Here is a 22412-nt window from a genome sequence, read left to right on the forward strand (position 1 = left end):
TTTGTTCACTGTTCAACGCTTCTCTGTCAGCAGTTGGCTCTGCTGACATTCTCTTCCATTCAGCTGTGAATGGGCTTTGGGAGATGGAGGTTTTAGCTCTGCGCTTCTGATTGGTAACTGAACAATAACTTTATTTATTATCATCTTTAGCAGATGACAAGTATGTGTCAGTATATAGTCCAGGCTGTTCTCATGAACCATACGCTCCAAAAGCTACGAAAGAGCACTGTAATTCGTATGCATTCCACGTTTTGGTTTTTGTCTTGCTGTATGCACCACAATGACTGCTGCGGTATATTAACTCGGCTGGCTGCTTAGGGAGGAGATCAGCGTGGATGGGTGGGCCATAACTTTCAAGCCATTTAGCGGAGTCCGCTTCCCGGGGAAAACAAAAGACTTTCACCCAGGAAATGCGTGTTCCTTGGGAGTTGTTTAATCCAAACTAGGAACTTTTTCCTAAACTTAACTAGTCGTTTTGGTGCCTAAACTTAACTGTCGTCGCCGCATAATGCTCACTTTTTGTCACCTAAATTCAACGTAGCTCGCGGTGCTCTGTACCCGGCTCAAAGTCACCTATTCTCGGGAAAGGAGCGCCATCGGAGCACCGTAGCCAGCGTCGCAGAGCTCTGTAGCTGTTAAACACATCTACTAACTGCTGCTGATACAACCGAGCTGTGACGGACAGCAGGAAGCTCTGTAGCGGCTGAAAACAACTAGCAACTGGCGCTCGGCGTCATGGAGCTCGTAGCCGGCCACTGTAGCCGGCGTCACATGACCAGCCAGCGGTCTCGTAGTGTCGTACGATATCTGACGTTTTGGTGTGCATACATTTTCGTACGATATCATATTCATGAGAATGCGTTGAAATACGACGCTAGACTTTTTGCATCAGTAACAAACGCCAAAGGCACCTGACCAAGCGCTTTTTTCACGCGATGGGAGTGAGAATGATGTTGGATTGGTAACTGAACAATAACTATGTATTTTCATCTTTAGCAAATGACCAGTACATGTCAGTTTTGAGTCATAATCCTCATGGTCATTCCTTAATATGTTTCCTGTTGGGGAATATACATTTCCATTGAAAGTTTTTTTTTTTTTTCCAGAAAGCAGCAGCTTCAAAGGAAGTTATATATATATATATATATATATATATATATATATATATATATATATATATATATATATATATATATATATTTATGAACAATTGGTTCATGTAGCTGTAACAGTCAAAGTCCAAATGGACACTATGTTAGAAAAATAGCAAAACTACAATTTTAACCTTTATCAACCAATATCAAACATTTTCTATCCAACAAGAAAAGTGATCCTTGCACACCTTTACTTTATTATCAGACAGGTGAAACAAAAGCTAATTTGACATTATTCCAAATTTGATACAAGTCATGTAAACAGCATATTGTGATTGGATATTCCAAATAAGGCCTTTTTTCTGAATATATTTTCTGATTAAGACATGCCATTCTCGCTCTAACTTACACTACTTTCGTAAGGGGGTTGCGGTTACCTGCGGTGATATGTTGCTTCTTCACTGCGGTGAGAATAAACTATACCGTCACTGCCCTAGCTACAGCCAAAGTTTAATATCCTGTTAGTGGGTGGGTTTTTCCCACCCCGGTCATTAGTGAGCAGTTTAACAGGCTACAGCCAGGTTTGACATTTTAAGATACCAGTTTTAAGATAGCATGTTTGGACAAGAAGGTTTTTTTTTTTTGTTTACATAAGGTCACACATTGGATCTAAGGAGGCAGAGAAGAGAAATTATATCTGTTTGTGTATTCAAGTGTTTGCTGTGGCAGGATAAACAAACTGAGGTAAGATTGTCAAATATCCCAAAGGTATGAATAAAACAAGAAGGTAAAGGGGAAAGCAGAGAAAAAGTCTGTCACCTGTCAGATGCAGGGATGGAGGAGAGGAAGACTGGTGGTTGGGGATGAGAAGGAAGGAAGGACGGAAGGAAGGAGAAAACAAACAAACTGAAATAGAAAAGGAGAAAGAGATTGAGGGAGGAATGAGACTAACAAGAGTAAGAGTTTGAATAGGATACTGGATGGACAGATGGATGAGATGATGCTACGAGTCTGAAAGCACATATGAGCGACACAACAAGTTCTCTAAACAACAAGATCGGCCGGGTGGGTGATGGCGCAGTGGATATGACGCATGCCTTTGGTGTGGGAGATCTGGGTTCAATTCCCACTGCAATACATCAACCAATGTGTCCCTGAGCAAGACACTTAACCCCTAGTTGCTCCAGAGGTGTGCAGCCTCTGACATATACAGTATAGCAATTGTAAGTCGCTTTGGATAAAAGCGTCAGCTATATGACATGTAATGTAATGTTTATTCCTACACTCTAATACGACCCACAGGAGCACTTTCCGTCGTCATATCTAAACCAGAGAACTTAACCGTTGCAGTTTTAAACACATAAACGTTGTGAAACGGTCAGATTTTGGTTAAGTTTAGGCAACACATTCTCACTGACACTTGTGGCGTTTTTCCATTACATGGTACCTGCTCGACTTGCCTCGACTCTACTCGCCTCGACTCGACACACTGTGCGTTCGTTTTCCATTGCAGATTTTAGTACCGCCTCAGCGTGGCTGGTCGTCTTGCCGGCTCGACGCACACACCAGCGCACAAGTATAAACATCAGACCACTTGAGCTTGTTTTATAGTTCTGTGGAGGCTCCACGCAGAGCTTTCACTGTAGCCTATGTAATATGTGGCCTGTTGTATACATTTGTCAGCTGGTGTGTGCGTCGAGCCAGCATGTGTGTGTGTACGTAGGATGCGGCGAAAGCTCTGCCTGGACCGGAGCCTCCGCAGAACTGTAAACAAGCGGCGCCGTAGTAAACTGCCGTGACCTAACGCGACACACACACAGAACGTCGAAGGTGTGTGTTGTTGCCAGAAGACACATTTTATTTCAGAAGAAGCTGGAGGCAGCAAAAAAACAAACAGCTGGCTAAACTGTTTAAAAATAGCAGGTTTGTTCAGGACACCCCCGTCTGTCGCTTTCACGTCACCTTTTCGGCTCGCCTCAGCTCGCTTGGAACCTCGACTGAGGAGGTACTAAAAAAAGTACCTGTTAGCAGGTACCAGGTACTTTTTTTCGTAATGGAAAACCAAAAGAGGCGAGTAGAGTCGAGGCGAGTCGAGCAGGTACCATGTAATGGAAAAGCGCCATTGGTCAGGCGCCTTTGCCGTTGTTATTGACGCTAAAAGTCTCCTTTAGCGTCATATCTAAACACGCTTTATGTAAACGCGCTTGGTCGGGACTATTGGCGTCACTTTTGACACAGTTAGGTTAAGGAAAAGGTCGTGGGTGGGCTTATAAATGGTACATTTACATGACACGTGGGACAAGAACGGGACAGCTGGGTTTAGATAAAGAAGAACGGGACAGTTGGGTTTAGATAAAGAAGAACGGGACAGCTGGGTTTAGATAAAGAAGAACGGGACAGTTGGGTTTAGGTAACGTGACACAAACCCCAGTCTCCTGGGTGAAAGTCCTGTGTTGTTTGACCCGTCCACCACCCCAGCCTGCCTACGCGGAATTTCGGGCTTTCATACTACTCTCTACCATTGTCTCTCTTAATACTACGTCATCTTCAAACGCCGCGTAGCTGCTGCTCTTCCCGGTGCGTTCTACACACACGCTGAAGGGTGAATTTTGTGTCGTATCTGATGCTGACAGCCACTGCCCAAGCGTCAGTATTTTACGAGTTCGGAGTGACAACAGGTTGGTTTAGGCACCATAACTACTCAGTTAAGTTTAGAAAAACATCGTGGTTTGGGTTAAAATCCAACGATACTTCATTTCCTGAAGGTTACGCACGTGACATAGAACGTGACATAGCTCCGTTTGCTTTGTAAAGTAAAAAAATTAACAACTTGCAGTTTACATTTATTTTCTAACGAGACACACCGGTCTCCTGGGTGAAAGGTGAAAATGGTCTCCCCCCGCCCCCACCCCCCCCTCCTGCTTTACTCCTGTCATAACTTATACAGCCACTAGAGGGCGGCACCGCTATAAACATAAATGTAAGTTGTAATTGCTGGATGGGAGGATAGATGGATAGAAGGAGGGATGGATAGAAGAATGGATGGATAGAAGAATGGATATTGGCTTGTGAATCGGAGGTAGAGTTGCCTGTATGTGTATGTATGCAACAATTAGGAGTTTTGCATAGATGGATGGAAAGATAGGTGGATGATAGATAGATAGATAGATAGATAGATAGATAGATAGGGTGGGTGGATGGATGGGTGGGTGGGTGGGTAAAGAATAGGAGGATAGATGGATGAAATAATTGATGCATGGCTAGATGTAAGGGTAAAGAATGGCATGGTAGATGGATGAGTGTATGTATGGACTAATTGATGGGTAGAGATGGATAAAGGATAGATGGATGGATGGATAAATTATAGATGGTAGACATACTAATGGATTAATGGATTCACAGATGTACAGACAGGATGGTCACACAGGATGTGTGACTATATGGGTGGAGAGATGGACGGATGATGGATAAATGATTGGATCAAAGGACGGATGGATTGATGGATAAATAGATCCAATCCCAGACTTCTCTCTCTCTTTGTCTGACTCAACAAACATGTGATGTGAACACAGATGGAATTAGGAGCTTTAAAAAGAAAGAAGAATTCTATTAATAACCATCAGCCTGATTAAGTCACTAATCCTCTCTGTTCTCAGCTCTGCTGATTAACACAGGAACACACACAAAGTCTAAACTGTGAAGACATGACGGAAACAAACTGCAGAATCTTTAAATTGGGCTAAACCCCATGTACCTGCGCGAATAGGTGGAGCTTTTAGAGCTTTGTTTGGCATATTTTAACAGCTTCAGAGTGATTTCTTTTTTCTAAAAACCCAGAATGAATTGAGGTTTTGAGAAAGCTGCTGAGTTTTTAACTTTGCAACAACTGACTGTGTCTCTGTGCATCATCCTTGATTAAAAACGTTCTGTTCTTTACACAACTTAACAAAAACTGACATCTTGAAACGGTTCAAACGGGGTCATATAGCTCTTAATCAGAGGTCGAAGAAGGATTCAGATCCTTTACTCAAGTAAAAGTACTGATACCAAAGGGAGCACTTTGGGTTCAACATTGGGGAGGGGGGTTGAGATCTAGCCTGGTCCTACCAGATTCTGGTCCATTTCATTTGTACAGAGAGTCTGGCCACTCTCCATTGACAAGTGTTAACTTCCTTGAAGGCGGGTACTCTGTTGAAGTTTAAAACTATTGGATCTGCCCAGAGCCACTCTGGATCTGCCATAACCAATCGCTAACGTTTGGTCGTGATGTTGATTTAGCATCGCTAGCGTTCGCCTTAGCCAACTCCTTCACCACTAACGGAGCGAGCTGGAAAATCAAACTTTTCCCAAACCCCGTGGGGAGGAGGGCCACAACATCATGGCCACCAACAAAACTCAGCAAAGATTGTTCTTGCTCGGGCTTTAACTTCTGGATATTCGGCAGCGTTGCCACAACGGACCGAATGGATTTGCTCGCGTCTTTCTCCGCCACCATTACGGAACTCACCGAAGGTTACCGGACCTCAACGTCATCGTTCTCAGCCACTCCCTCTGTTCGCTGATTGGACCGCCAAATATTTGGTCGGAGAAAACCCAAGAATATTCCACAAACCCAGACGGAGTACTGAAGGAAAATGAAAATTAAGCGGAAGTACGTAGGAGGGTGGAGCCAGGCTAGTTGAGATTGCCACTTTTTAGCAAAATTGAAATTTTTAAACGTCAAACACTTCAGTTTCTGGTGAATTTTTCTTCAACAGTTTGTGACTTTTCTGCATCAATTTTGTGGTGCAAATGTCTTTATGTAAAGGTAACTGTAATAGGTTTTTTTGGGGGGGTTGCACTGGCCAGTTTTGCTTATGCTAATACCACACTGTAAAAATACTCTGTTACAAGTATAAATCCTGCATTGAAAATGTTACTTAAAAGGTAACTAGCGATTTTTTCAACCTGGTCCAATATTAAGCAAGGTCGCTGCAGCAAGTGCTCGTTTTGCCACCGACAGACTCAGATTAATATTCTAAGAGTCTGACAACATTATGGAAAGGATCCCTTCAGAGATAGACCTTTAAAACCTCTTTGAGACCTTTCTGTTTAACCAGAAACAGCTCTGAAGTCGCTAGCTCTAAACCCACCAGACTCCATTTAAAAAAGTAATACTTTTAGCGTGTATAGAGCCAACATATTGTCACATGTAAATATGTAAACTATGTGTTTATTTCAACCAAAACTAGAGTTGTGATGGTTGGAAAAGTGGAAAGACGACCCAAAACAGCTTTTCAAAGTTTATTTAGTTTCTGTCGACATTGAATGAAGTGTATTTTACGATGCTAAAATTACTATTTATTAACATGGAGTCTGGTAGGTTTAGCAAACGCGATTTCGCGAATGTTTTTATGTTTACACTTACATTCCACCACTGCTATTAACTAAATTTTACATGCAATTTTCCCTTGCTACATTTCTATTCTTTGCATTGATTTTTGTATTTACTTTTTCTAGACACTTTTTTTTATACACTTCTGCTCTTTTAAAAAACTATTTGGACTAATATGCTCATAAAGCTCTTAATTTATTTCCAGGTATATGCTAGTGTCTCCGTTAAAGACATTAACTGTTTTAGACATTTTTTTATTTACTCAGTAGTTTGCGCCATATTCACTTTCACTCATTCATTCATTTGTACATTTGACAGTTTAAGCACATGATCTTACCACTGTTTTTCTTAATAGAGTTATATTTTATCTATTGTCTTTTCTATTTTTGTGCATCTTAATCTAACAAACACATGTTGACTTTGTTGTTTATTAAAATAAAACGGACCCACAGATGTAAAACTAAATGTCAACTAGCTGAATCTCTAACTCAGGGTAGGGTAGAAAATGGGTTATTGTGATTTGATTGAACTGAGTCTTTACGTAAAGTGTTGCAAATTAAAGCAGGGTATTGAATATGTAAATATAAAATCCCTCTTGACATTAGAATGGCAACACATGTAGCTACAGCACATATATGTGAATAAAGCAATGGAGTGTCGGAGGGAGAGAGGAACTGAAGTATGTATCTGTGGAAAGAAGGAGTTGTATCCTGAGAGAGAGAGAGAGAGAGAGAGAGAGAGAGAGAGAGAGAGAGAGAGAGAGAGAGAAATTCAGTAGGGAGCCGACAGAGGGGCCAGACCCTGGCTTCCATCCTGCCATCACAGACACACACACACACTCACACAGGTTTGTGGCACTATCTTTGTGGGGACCCGTCATTGACATAATGCATTCCCTAGCCCCTTATCCTAACCTTAACCATCACAACTAAATGCATAACCTTAACCCTTACCCTCACCCTAACCATAACCTAATTCTAACCTTAATCCTAAAACCAAGTCTTAACCCTCAAACAGCCCTTTAAACTTGTGGGATCCAGCATTTTGGCCCCACAAAGCTGTCGGGACCCCACAAGTATAGTCCAAAAACCGGACCCCACGAATATAGTTAAAAAAGTCCACACACACACACACACACACACACACACAATGCTGTTAACACACAAACAAAGAATGCTGTAAACACTCCTGATTGGATGGAAATATTCATAATGTCATGCGTTTTTGTGTGTGTATGTCTGAAGGCAAAAGATGTGTGCAAGTTTGTCTGTGTACGTGTGTGTGTTTGTATATTGGCAGACGCTGGAGGCTGGCAGATGGTCAGGGCTGAGTCTCCCTCCCCTGTGGGTCCCTCAGCTCTCACCCCCCCCCCCACTCCCTTCAGCTCCACCTCCAGGGGCTACCTGCCCGCGTTAAGCCCAACCAGAACATCTCCCGGCTGGGTACAGACCTACACCACCTTCCCCCCTGCCTGGAGCTACATTTGCAGAACGTTCTTGGATAGAAATCTCACACCTTCATGTGATGTATTTTTACATATGATTTGTTCAGTGACTGAAGGTTGATGCTGTCTATTAAAAAGTGAGGATGTATCGTGGCTCTGGAAAGAGTCAAATATTTGCGGAAAGAGCTTTTCTTTGATTCCTGGCAGATTTGATTCCCCAAATTAAATTTCCTTTTTCCACTGATGAGCTCAGGGCCAACAGGGGCTCAGTGTTGCGTTCAAGGATAGCAGATGTTTATTATACATTTTTTTTATGAGAACTACACCCATGCATTTCTGCTTGTAAGAATAATCACTTGTTATAAATTGTAAAACGGTCTTTGGGAACCAAAACAAAAAGGCACTCTAACATCACTATTACACACAATTTTTATTCCATCTAAGTTAATTCACCTCGTTCTGTAACTGAAGCAAGCGACAACGTTTTTGCATAACTTTATTTGGCAAAAATAAAATGACTCTCATCCCTTGGCTTGCTGCTTAGCCTTTAACATAAAAAAATATATATAAATATATATAAGAAAATGCTGTGTAAGTGGAACTACACCGTCATGCCTGGTTGATTTCATCCATCCATCCATCCATCTTCGTCCGCTTATCCGGTATCGGGTCGCGGGGGAAGCAGCTCCAGCAGGGGAACCCAAACTTCCCTTTCCCGAGTATTATACTATTATACGATTTTATACGATACGATTATATGTTTTACCTAAAACTGAAGGATTACATGTCAGCAGGTTTTGTGTTGGGCAGGTGGAACTGTGGATTCTCACACTTTAAGATGCTTTAATAAAATAAAATACATGAACAAAAAACTTTAGTTCTGCTTCTGACTGAATCAGTGCTGACAATCAAAAAACTGTCTGAAAGTTGGCCGTGAATGTGTGGTCAGATTCTTTGTCACTCATCAGATGTTGCACAATTAAAATCACATCATTAATAAACGATGGAGGTAGAGTTGAGCCGGATACTCGGCTGAAACGAGTATCCGGTACGTATAAAGCACTTTTGCCGAGTACGAGTATTATACGAGTAATACGAGTCAATATCTGTGCTCGGATTGAATAAAAATCCTCATTGGGTAGCTGACTGTGTCTGCGTTCTGTGATAGGCTAGTCGTCACAGCGCCCCTCCCCTACACACATACAGATTTATTGTGTTGCTGTGTCCAGCTCTGCTCACTCACACAGAACAGCTCTGTCTCTCTCTCTCTCTGTCTCTCCCTCAGTCACTCAGGTTCGCGGGTCTTTTCCATTAACGTTTAGGGTTTTTTCAGCTTCAGGTTTGTTTTTTACTTCGGTTTGTAGTACTTACTTATTAACCAGTAGAGTTCTGGTAAACGTGGGGTTTGTTCAGACGTGGTGCTTGGTAGAATGCGACTCGCGTTGCGTCTCTGCTTTGTTCTGTATATAGTTTGTTTGTTATTGTGATCAAAACCATTGATCTGAAGCTCAATGCTGATGCTGTCATGTAAATAGTTTTCTAATCAGCAATAAATATAACAATTTCTGATCAACCCATATCAATTGCATGCTTAAAATAACATACCGGTTAAAGCCCCGCCCATTTCAAGACAAACCGACCAACTTCTGGGTTAAACCCCGCCCACTTCCGGGTTAGGCCCCGCCCAGTCCGAGTACAGACACAGATACAGATAATTCATATGGTTAACAGATACAGATACAGATACAGATACACATAATGCTGTACTCGCTCATCCCTAGATGGAGGTATTTTAAATGATCGGCGTGTTGCTGTTTGTTGTGCCAAATGGACACGCTATGTAGATCTGCTCAAACAACTGGATCAACCCAAAGAGACAATGAGCAGGCCGTTCTCATGAACCATTTGTGCACACAGCTACGGAAAAGTAAAGCACTGTATTACGTATGTATTCCACTTATTTTTTTGCAGTATGCACCATGTACTAAACACAAGATCTTCAAACACATGTTCCTTTCTCTTTTCCTAATTTTAACTAGTTGTTTTGGTGCCTAAACTTAACCCTTGTGTTGTCTTCCATTTGACCATGCACCTCACTCTCTCTTTTGTGTGTGTGTGTGTGTGTGTGTGTGTGTGAATGGGAATTTGGAGCAGCAGTGGGCCCCAGAGGCGCGGTGTGCAGGCCCACCAAGCAGTGGACACGCCCTGGCACCCGCCAACCACTGCCCCAACTATGGGCAAATAGTCCCACTGCCTTGTGGGGTAGCCTATAGAGGCAAAGGCTAAGGGAGCACACCCTGAAAAAAAAGACGCAAGACCTCAATGGTGGAACAGGCGGAGGATGATGGCTGACTTAAGTGGAGCATCACAACGGCTGAGAAGGTGGATGAAGGCTGCAGCAGTGCTGGGTCTCCAGTCGTCTTGGTTTCCATGCCACTGGATCCTGACCCAGACCTGCCAAGGACATGGTGGGAGTGTGGTCTGCGCACCCATACCCTCACCTTAATCCTTACCTCCACGCAAGATCCTTGCTTCCCCCCCTCCTTCCCCTCCTCACAAGTCCTGTGGCGATGTGGAATGGTGGTGGGCATAGGCCAAGGATGTGGCTGGGAGTGCCTAACCAAACCATGCACACAGGCGGCAATGGAGTGATGGTCGCTAGGACTGCGGGATGGAGCAGCGCGTCCTTTCGGCAGCTTCCATTGTGACTGAGCAGCCCCACACTGCTCACCCCTGTGATGGGGAAGGACCTGGAAAAGGTGGTCCAAAAATTGTCTGCTCCCCACACTCCGGACGGTAAGCCGCAACCGTCGGAGCATCCACCCTTTTGGCTTTGCTGTGAAGTCTAAACTGCTGCAGCGCATTCCGGAATCCCCCATCGGCATCAATGAAAGACTGATGACATGGCGCATCCCCCTGGCTCTCATCAGTGCATACGCTCCAACTCTTGATGCCGAGCTTAACATCAAAGAGGATTTCTACAGAGCTCTTGACGCCATCCTACAGAAAACCCCGGTTACGGACAGGCTCATACTCATGGGAGATTTCAATGGGCACGGAGCACCAGGTATGGAGTAAAGTCATTGGCCAGCATGGTGTGGGGAAAATGAACCACAACGGGCTCAGGCTCCTCTCCCTCTGTGCAGAGCACCAGCTGGTCATCACTAACACCATCTTCCAGATGAAGAACAGGTTTAAGACCACCTGGCAACACCCCCGCTCAAAACACTGGCACCTCCTTGACTACGTGATTGTCCGTCAAAAGGACAGACAAGACGTCCTCACCACCCGTGTTATGCGCGGAGCTGAGTGCTGGACTGACCACCTCATGGTCAGATCCAAACTACTTATGAGCATTCAACCCCGTGGCCCGCGGACCGCTCCAAACAAAAAACTCAACTGTATAGCACTGAATTGCCTCACCAACAAAGACAACCTGCGACGGCTCCTTGCTGAAAACCTTACCAAGCTCCCGGAGGAAACAACCGACTGGCCAGTTCTGTGCCAGGCTATTCATAGTGCAACCTCAGAGGCGCTTGACCAATCAAGGAAACGTCACCAGGACTGGTTTGACTGCAATTCAGCTGAGATACAATTACTCCTAAAGACCAAGCATGCGGCCCACAAAGCTCTCCTGTCCTGCCCTGGATCTCCCACCCTTAAAACCACCTTTACTGCTGCAAGAACAGAAACCCAGCGAGCCCTCCGGATTATGGAGGACACCTGGTGGGTTCAAAAGGCGCGAGAAATCCAGAACCTGGCAGACTGCAATAACACTCAAGGCTTTTACAATGCCATAACAGCATTGTACGGCCCCAGGAAGCGGGCCACTGCCCCAGTACGATCAGCTGATGGGTCCATGCTCTTCAAGGCCCGCCACGACATTCTTGCCCGTTGGGCAAATCATTTTGAGAGTCTCTTCAACCACACCAACCCTGTCAACCCACATATTCTGGATAATCTCCCAGACCTGGCACCAATCACACACTTGGACACCCCACCATTTTACTCAGAACTCCGGCAAGCTTTTACTGGGATGAAGAACAACAAAAGCGCCGAACCCGATGGAATCCCTGCAGAGGTCTTCAAACACGGAGGATACACCCTCACGCATCACCTGCACCTCCTGATCCAAAACATCTGGGAACATGGGACCCTCCCACAGGACTGGAAGGATGCTAACATCGTGGTCATCTACAAACAGAAAGGAGACAGAGCAGTCTGCGGCAATAGCCGCGGGATATCTCTCCTCTCCGTCGCAGGGAAAGTCCTGGCCAAGATCATGCTCAGCAGACTGGTTGAGCACATCTCGGAAGCTGTGCTTCCGGAAACACAGTGTGGCTTCCGGAAGACCAGATCCACGACAGACATGGTTTTTGTCTTGAGGCAGCTGCAGGAGAAGAGCCGAGAACATCACAAAGACCTTTACGTAGCCTTCATCGACCTCAGCAAAGCTTTTGACACCATCAGCCGTGAGCTGCTCTGGAAACACCTCTCCAAACTTGGGGTACCACCCAAGTTTCTCCACATCCTACAGCAGCTGCATGACGGGATGCAAGCCAGAGTAATCATGGGAGAACTCCAGTCAGAGTTTTTCAAGGTAAACGTTGGGGTGAAGCAAGGCTGTGTCTTGGCTCCAGTGCTCTTTAACATCCTCTTCTCTGCCATCACCTGCCTCTTCCACCGTGTCATGGGACATGAAGATGGTGTCCATGTGGAATACAGACTTGACGGAAGCCTTTTCAACATCCGTCGGCTCCAGGCCCACACAAAGACAAAGACCCGCCAAATCTGTGAGTTTCAGTATGCTGATGAATGTGCCGTCTTAGCTCACAGTCCAGACTCTATGCAGCACGCCCTTAACACAATATCCAGTCTGTACCAATCCTTTGGCCTACAGGTCAACATTTCAAAAACCGAGGTCATGTCCCATCTCACCACCCCCGCCCCCACACCACCCAGTTTTCACATAAGTGGTGTTCCACTTAAAACAGTGGACCACTTCACCTACCTCGGCTCCACTCTGTCCTCATGCTGCTCCCTTGACACAGAAATACACACCCGGATAAATAAAGCCTCATCATCTTTTGGACGCCTACGCAGCAGGGTTTTTGAAAACCGTAACCTGAAGAACAGCACCAAGGTGGCTGTTTACAACGCGGTATGTCTCTCCACTCTGCTTTATGGGGCAGAGTCTTGGACCCCATACCGCCAACACATTACCAACCTAGAGGCCTTTCATATCCGCTGTCTACAAAAGATCCTCAGCTTGTACTGGGAAGATCGAATCCCCCATACAGATATCCTCAGTAACACTGACTCAATCTGTATGGAAGCAGCCGTGGCCAAAAAACATCTGCGCTGGATAGGGCACACTATACGCATGCCTGAACACCGCCTGCTCCGTCAAGTCCTCTACAGTCAACTACCGGGCGCTAAACGCTCCGCTGGAGGGCAAAAGCGGCGCTTTAAGGACTACACCAGAGACCTCCTAAAGCGAGCAAACATCCCCCTTATGCAGCTTGAATCTCTGGCACTCGACAGATCAGCCTGGCAGGTCACCTGTGCCACTGCAGTCTCTCAAATACACCAAATCAGCCAAGACCGACGATCCGAGAGGCGCATCAAGAGACACCAGCGGGCGGCTGGTACCCCCCTGGCATCTGGTTTCCCCTGCTCCATCTGCGGACGAGTGTGCGGCTCAAGGATCGGACTATACGCCCACGAGAAGTGGCACCAGCGGCAAGGTCGCTGAACCTACCCCCCCTCCCACCCCCATCCCTGGAGCAGGCATCATCATCGAACACGATGGACAGCTAAGATGAGATGGAGATGGTGTGAATGGGAGATTGTGGGTGAAGAGCCCTCCTTTCCCTTCGCCTATCCCAATTCTCCCGAATCATTTCCCTTTGTCCGCTTCATAACCACACACACACACAAATAAACTGCCAATCTGCACCCTCAACATGCAATATGCCAAAATGAAATTTCTTTTTTTTTTCCCTGGCTTATTTCTTTTTTTTGTCTCAATTGTTCACACATGGATTATTTTCTATCGCATAATGCTGTCTTGTTTTTTTATGTCCCTCACCTGTCTTGTGCTGCATCACTTAATACAAAAAAAGGCCCAGCAGGATGTCTCCAGTGGGGAAACAGTATAAAAACAAAGCCCTGTGTGTGAGAAGAGGCAGGACCAAAGGTTTGTCCAGTGTGCTGATCTTAAATAAGCATGTGCACCTTAATCCCGCCCTCATTCGTTGGCAGGAACAATGCAAAGCTGGTTATCCCACCATTTAAAGACGGCTTTAGTCTCCTGCAGAATTGAATATGAGGAATTTCTGAAAGGTGCCAATTCATGAGGGAAAAAAAAGTTTTATTTCTCTCCTTTTGATGTACTTTGGTTTTGTTATCAGAAAACTAAGGAGAGTCTGTGCTTGTGTCGAAGAGGGACGCCAGAAAGAGGATGAAAAATACAAACGTATAAAAAGAACAGCGGTGGTTGATGATGCAGCAATGATGTTTATCTGTTAATTAAACAATAAAACAATAGATTGGGACACACACACACACACACACACACACACACACACACCTCTTGAAGGCCACAGACACCCAGAATAATCGGCTCATACAACTCCTTTTGATGACTGTATAATGATGTTTACCAGTAATCACTCTGCAAAAATAGAATTATGAAAATATAAATCCATGTGCTTTGATGTCAGAGAGAGAAAGTTTAAAACTAAACAACCCGATTATTGACTAAATGGCCTTGAGAGCAGTGGCAGCAGCTGATCGGGGAGGGGGGGGAAGGGGGTGAATGGAAGGTGAACAGCTATTTGAAGATTTAATGAAGTGAATTTCAGAAACTAAAACAAGGTACTGTAGATCACTGCAGGGTGGCTCTTTCCTGCTGCAGAAGAAATTATACATTTCACGTTCTGGATTTGAACGCGACCGTTATGACGCATTTAAATCCTCTTCAAGTTATAATACCAGCTGCTTTCAATTAACTTTCACACCAACATCCCAATGATCATTTTACAAGGGGTGGGGGGGATCTATTGTTGTAAATGACAGTGACAATGCAGTCATACAGTCAGAGGGAATCTGAACAATGGATGGATGGCCTCACCCCTTCTGTCCTCTGGCCCGTGACACAGTTCCGCCAGTTTCCCCCACAGGGACAGATGTCTCTTACGTTCTAAAACCAGCCTCTGGAGACTCGACCAGCTGACTTCTCTATTGGTTGTTGAAACAGGAGACGTCTCTTACGTTCTAAAACCAGCCTCTGGAGACTCCACCAGCTGACTTCTCTATTGGTTGTTGAAACAGGAGACGTCTCTTACGTTCTAAAACCAGCCTCTGGAGACTCGACCAGCTGACTTCGCTATTGGTTGTTGAAACAGGAGACGTCTCTTATGTTCTAAAACCAGCCTCTGGAGACTCCACCAGCTGACTTCTCTACTGGCTGTTGAAACAGGAGATGTCTCTTACGTTCTAGAACCAGCCTCTGGAGACTCGACCAGCTGAGTCGCAGCGATACCATCAGCCGGTTTGAGTCTGCAACGCTCTAAAACGGTTTTGTCTCTCTGTTGCGAATTTTTGGTCTGAACTGGGCTTAAGCTGCCAGCGAAGGCGTCATGGTGACACGTCAGTTGAATGAAAAGCGAATCCATGTTTGATCACAGACATGAAGACACTTCAATTCAATTTTATTTTATTGTCATTGACAAAATGTGCAGGCACATATGTAACGAAACGTAAGTCGTAGAGTCCACACTCCAACAAACATGTGCACATACACAGCACGATTAAAAGACACATTATCAACATCAACATCATTTTTACAGGCTCAGATGAATTATATTGTAGACGTCGGTACTTGTGCAAATGGCATAGTAGTAATAGTATATGTAGAGCTTGTGCAAATGGCATAGTTAAAGTGGAAATGGCGTAGTATATATTAAAGTGCTTGTGCAAATGACATAGTTAAGTGCTACTTTCACCTAAAGTCAAAACGTCACCAGTGATGAAGTTGAAGGTATTTGGCTGACTGACCGACTGCTCCTATCCACCAATCAGAAGCGAGCCAGTGGGACGTGTCAGTCAGTCAGACGAGTCTATTTGGTGGCAGTGTGAGCTGAGCTGTGGGTGAATGCGTCCGTTTGATGGGCCATTTCCTGGCTGACTGATGGTGTTTTGAATGACTGATGAGGTGGATGATTTGGTCGAGTGCGTCGGCGTCCCTGAGCTGAAAGACTGAACACTTCTTCGGTTTAAAGACTGAATATCAAATCTGCCCTCTCTCTCTATTTTGTCCCTTCTCTCTTCCATTTTCCCTTCTTTCTATCTTCTTTTCTCATGTCACATCCCCCCCCCTCCAGTCTCTGTCTTTATGTTTCCCCTTCATCCTTCATGCCATATCGTAACTCTGTCACTTGCGTTGTCTCTCTACGTCTACTTCTTTGTCACTTTATTCAATCTTTGTCGGAGATTTTCCCTTCTTTTTTGACTTTTTCTACTTTTACATTCGCAGTTCCTTCAGATTTCTTCATATTCCCTCTGCCCTTCTGAGTTTTGAAAATGAAGTCTCTCTCTTTCTTTAAGACAAGATACATGTGGAAAACAAAGAAAACAGGTGCTTGATTCATACCATACTTAATAGGCTGCATTAAAGGGTAACTACCATTTTTTTTCCAACCCTATTTTCCTATGTTTTTGTGTCTAAGTGACTGATGGGAACAACAATCTTTGACATTGGTCCGGACGCTTGGGCAGTGGCTGTCAGCGGCAGATACTAACGCAAAAATCCCCCTTCAGCGTCTGTATGGAACGCACCGGGCAGAGCAGCAGCTATGCGGCGCTTAAAGATGACGTAATATTAAGAGCGACGGTGGAACGGTAGCGAGTAGTATGAAAGCCCGAAATTCCGCATAAGGAGGTTGGTTGAGGGGGTGGATGGGTCAAACAACAGAGGACTTTCACCCAGGAGACCGGGGTTTGTGTCCCGCGTGTCTCGTTTCCTAAACCCAACTGTCCCGTTCTTCTTTATCTAAACCCAACTGTCCCGTTCTTCTTTTCCTAAACCCAACTGTCCCGTTCTTCTTTACCTAAACCCAACTGTCCCGTTCTTCTTTACCTAAACCCAACTGTCCCGTTCTTCTTTATCTAAACCCAACTGTCCCGTTCTTCTTTACCTAAACCCAACTGTCCCGTTCTTCTTTATCTAAACCCAACTGTCCCGTTCTTCTTTACCTAAACCCAACTGTCCCGTTCTTCTTTACCTAAACCCAACTGTCCCGTTCTTCTTTATCTAAACCCAACTGTCCCGTTCTTCTTTATCTAAACCCAACTGTCCCGTTCTTCTTTTCCTAAACCCAACTGTCCCGTTCTTCGTTTCCTAAACCCAACTGTCCCGTTCTTCTTTATCTAAACCCAACTTTCCTGTTCTTCTTTTCCTAAACCCAACTGTCCCGTTCTTGTCCCACTTGTCACAGAAACATACCTTTTATATGCCTACCCACGACCTTTTCCTTAACCTAACTGCGTCAAAAGTGACTCCAATAGTCCCGACCAAGCGCGTTTAGATAAGGCACGTTTAAATATGACGCTAAAGTAGACTTTTAGCGTCAATAACAGAGCCAAAGGCACGTGATCAAGCGTCCGTATTTCACGCGATGGGATTGAGAATGTGTTTTTTTTTTGTTTTTTAAACGTTTCCAGAGTTACTGTAAGAGCGTTGAAAAAATGTCAAAAAAGCATCGAAAAAAGTGTCAGGAATGTTAAAAAAACCCATCAAAAATGTAGATAAAAGTGTCACAAAATAATAAAAAAAAAATCCATCGCGTTGGTGGAAAGGGGGTATGAGACAACGGCTTGGATAGAGAGAGGAAACCCCCGACGAATGAACGGATGAGTGGAGCAATCCACCGCCCTCAGCTGAGGACAGATAACAACATCACAAGGACACAGGAAACATGTCCACACATTAATCTGCTTTCTATTATCCGTTGCTTTTACTACAGAGAGAGAGAAGAGATCAAACTATAAATCCCAGGTCATTGCTGTCGGTGTGTGTTCATTTCTATAAATGCTCCATGGAAATCCATCACCGACCGGCACACCGCTGCTCTACAGGATGGGTGTTCAAGAGAGAGAGAGAGAGTCAGAGGTGATGAATCACAGAGGAAGGTCGGCTCTGAAATACGTGGCTCTAAATCAAACTGTTAAACTTCGACACGACAGAGGAGGATCAGTCTGAAGATAGATGAAAGACCCAACGACTGAGGTGCAAAAAGATATAAGGGATAGTGACTCTGTTATAGGACAAATGTGAAGGTAGACTATGGTGTCATCACAGTTTAATTTGTCAGAAATAAAACCTCATATGAAACCATTTAGCACTCAGACTGGACAGGCTGTTCTCACGAACCATTCGTACAAAAAGCCAAGTAAAGTAATACACTGTAATTCGTAGGCATTCCACGTATTTTTTGCTGTATGCGCCACAGTAGTCTCGCTTTGCCAGACCTTCCTCCACAGCGCTGCGGAGGAGGGTCTGGCTACTCCAAACAGCACTCCTGGATGGGAGAAAAACATGCTCTGGTTTATTGGCTTTGGCATGTTGTTGTCACTTTTTGTTGTTGTTTTTTGACATTTTGTCACTTTTTTCCAAGTTTTTTGTTACTTTTTCCGATGTTTTTGTTGATGTTTTCTTCTGACGTTTTTGAAGCTTTTTCCAACATTTGTCACAACGGTTTTTTTTTGTTTTTTTTCAATGGCTATAAGATTGAATAAAACAACCAAATTCAATAAAAGTAGTGAACTGATCAATTATTTTACTTGTGAAGAGCGTTGTAGGACCCCATCCTAGTTAATTTATTTTTTTGACAATTTGGTTGAAAGAAAACCCAAATTTCTGATTTGACCCGAGGACAACAGGAGGGTCAAAAAACTCCCAGGACACGAGCATGTGTTTCCTGGATGAAGATTTTGTGTTTAGTATGTGGTGCATACTGCAAAAAAATACATGGAATACAAACGCATTACAGTGCTTTACTTTTCGTAGCTACTGTATATGTAAGAATGGTTCATGAGAACGGCCTGCAGCCGCACAGTTTCTGGTATTATCAGTGCGGCAATATCATCCTGAGCCTGAAAAGGAATTATTCACTGTACATGCAGCCTTTCCTCAACAAATTATACATTATGTTCAAAAGACATGTCCTCAGTCTGACCAGACTGAAGGGCTCGCATCATTGAAGCATGTGCAATGTTAACTCACTGTACATGCAACTCAGAGGTGTCGGCCGTTTCCACCCACCATCGTAATCGAGTTCAGTCGCCAAAACGGGACCGTCGTGTGGCGACGACAGTTAAAGGTGCAGGAGGTAAGCCTTATAAATCTAACTTTCTGTCATATTTGTTGAAACTGACCCTATGTTCCAGTAGAACTACATGAAGCAGGTCATTTAAAAAAAAATCTGGCACTTCTGTTACCACCTACAGCCTGTAGTGCGATTTGCAAAAATCCACCGCTGTCTGTTCAGATGCACCAATCAGGGCCAGGGGGGGGTGTCTGACTGTGTGTCAATCACTGCTCATGCACACGCATTTCATAGCGTCCTCCCCTTTCCCCGCGCATGAGCTGCAGATAGGTTTCCTCCCCTTCCTCCCTCTTCACACGCGCTCTATCGTGCATAGCTCTCCCTTGTGGGGGGAGGGGCTTAGGAGACCGTTTGGGGCTTTAGCGGAAAGGTGGGAGGGACTGAGAAGTTGTTGATGTTCACATTTTTTGGCTAAGTCCTAGATCTTCACAATCCTACCTACAGCACCTTTAAATTTACACACCGGTCCCCTTAAGTAGTACTCCCGGCCAGGACGAGAGCACCTGTTTCCTGGGTGAAAGTCTTGCGGTTTCCTCCTAACTTCTTTCAGGACACAAACTCCGCTTCCCCTGGCTTGAAAGCCCCTGTGTTTTAGGAGCCAAACATCTCCCCCGCAACCTCCTCCCTACGAGGATCTTCACGCTCTTATACAGCAGCAGTCAATGTGGTGCTGACAGTAATAAATACGTGGAATACATACAAATTACAGTGCATTACTTTATAGCCATACGCACGAATGGTTCATGAGGACAGCCTGTATCACTTCATGTCCAACTAAAGCCAAGAACCAATCATTCATCCACATATCTTGCTGTTGTTTCTTCACCAGTGTGCATACATCATTTGTCATTTCCTCCCAAAATAAGCATAGGACTGTGTTAAATATTCTTAATGAGAGGTCTACTTGCTTAGCCATTCCCGGAGCTTGATTGATTGTTCTCTTGCCTTCTTTCACTTGTCCTAGTTTGTGAAGCACTTTGTAATTGCAGTTTTGAAAGGTGCTATACAGTATAAATGAAGTTTACATACACATCGGTGCATGCAGTATTAGCTCGGATGTAGTTACCAAAAAAATAACTAAATCAATCGAATTACTTCAATTCATCATAGCAAACAAATCATTGAGCACTTTGGTACACTTGTGTTTTCATTTCTTGTAGTTATTTTATCAATGCAACTGTGAAAAGAACAAGATCAGATTAAAAAATCTTTTCAGCTGTCTTCTCCCCCCAGAAAAAAGATTGCATTTTATTTCAGTGAATGCAATAAAGTGCTAAAATGAAATTAGAAAGACTTCTCTCGGTGTTGCAGTGGATCCACAAGAGATTAAAAAGCCAGGAGTAGTCATGATAAATCTGCTAGGGTTGTGTTTCCTCTACAGAGAAAAAGGTTGCAGAAATAAACAGAGCCTGACAGAAAACAGCAGCGAGAGAGAAAAATAAGCCATTATCATGAAAATGAGACATTGTCGTTGGCTGGGGACAATATTGATAATGCTGCGGTTGATAAAAATCACAATAACCACAGTTTGCATTGGGCTGTTCCCTGGACTGTTTTTTTTAAATTACCAAAGAAAGAATCAGTGCTATCAGCAGAGAATATGATGAATATCCGTGTAAGTGTCGGACAGCTGTGTAGACGTAACAGCCCTTCAATTTGTTGTCTGGATATTTTTTTTATCATTTCCTGTTTGATTCCAAAATTGCTCTTGGTCTGTCTGTTTAGTTTAAACAAGTAGGTGTTTTTTAAGTGCAGTTTGAAGCAGCCTGGCCGCTTAAAGCACGACAACAAACTTAGTTTCCACATATCGTTTCTCATTAAAGAGAGTGTTGACCTTCCAAACTTGACTCCCACTGCAGCGATTTTACAAGCTAATTGACTTTTAAAAGAGAGAAAAAAAAGAAATGCTGATGGTGATTTTCTGAAAGTAGCCTGTAGAGAATGCAAATGTTTGGAGCATGGCCGGGCTTTTACCGTTGGTCCACTCCGCTCTACAATCATCATTTTTTTTTTTTAATTCATCCTGCTGGGTTTAATGCATTCTGTGCTCTGTTTATGTGCTCTGGGCGTCTGATGTATTATCCCCCAGCGTGAGTTTCATCTGGAGTATAAAAAGTTCAGTTTTGAGCAACTTAATGATCAGTGTCACCAGGACTTTTTCTCTGCTCGGTAGGCTTTTACAAGCTGAACAGACTGCAACTACATAAGAGGTTGTTCATCTCAGTGACCGCTTGGAGGAACATTAGCGGGGTGCTTTGTGTGTTTTTTTAATAAACTGAATGTAACAGCAAAGTATGTGTAGCTTGCTGGCACACAACTGTTTAACAGACTACTCAGGAGACAATGCAAAAACAATGCTGCGGTGTTTCAGGGTCAAAAAGCTAAAAGTGGTATGCAAACACATTCTAGCTACCAGCGTGTCAAAAAGCGATGCTTGGTCAGGTGCCTTTGGCATTTGTTACCAATGCAAAAAATCTCCTTTATGGTACATTTCCATATACGTGTTTTTTCACGGCAGGGATCGCCTCGCTTCCCAGCATTGCACCTTAGTGGGCTTGCCACCAGCAGTTGTAAGCTTCTGCACCGGATTGGACGAACGAGTCGAGTGGGTCTGTCTGCTGCCGGATTTCAAAACCGACTATAAAAGGCAGCTTGTTTGGAATTCAATCTCTTATTTTACAAAATAGTTCACTGAAAAGTGTTTCTGAAAACATTTTATGTGAGAAACAGGCTGCAGTTGCTGAAATCTGTCTTCATTTCAGATCGACAAGGGTCAGTTTAAAAGATTTTCGTGAGCTTTTGGGAGGCGGCAGGGCTAGTCGGCCTCTCCTCATTTGCATACAGTTGCCTGGATTCAACTTTATGTCAAAGAGAAGCGGGCGACTCGATTCGACACTCTTGCTAGGGACTCTTGGCGTCACTTTTTGTACATAGTGATTTCAGTGACACGATCCCCGGTCTCCTGGTTGAAAGTCCTGTGTTGTTTGACCCATCCACCATCCCCAACTAACCTCCTTATGCAGATTTTCGGTCTTTCATACGACTCACTACCGTCACTCTTAATACTATGTGATCTTAACAGTGCCACGGTTGATCTGCTGCTATACCCA

The 22412-nt window shown here is 44.1% G+C and overlaps 1 protein-coding gene and 1 long non-coding RNA gene across 5 annotated transcripts in view; one reads left to right on the top strand and one right to left on the bottom strand.

Annotated features, from left to right (window-relative positions):
- si:cabz01090165.1 (uncharacterized protein LOC100333421 homolog) overlaps nt 1-22412 on the bottom strand; it is a 471441-nt gene that overhangs the window by 173051 nt on the left and 275978 nt on the right. The gene's annotated exons all lie outside the window — the stretch shown is intronic.
- Nucleotides 17304-21113, top strand: LOC118493941. The gene is made up of 3 exons (XR_004895982.1): nt 17304-17606; nt 19691-19698; nt 21100-21113. It is a non-coding gene; the product is annotated as an uncharacterized LOC118493941 (long non-coding RNA).

The sequence above is a fragment of the Sander lucioperca genome, chromosome 20 (assembly GCF_008315115.2).
Source record: "Sander lucioperca isolate FBNREF2018 chromosome 20, SLUC_FBN_1.2, whole genome shotgun sequence".
Taxonomy (NCBI): domain Eukaryota; kingdom Metazoa; phylum Chordata; class Actinopteri; order Perciformes; family Percidae; genus Sander; species Sander lucioperca.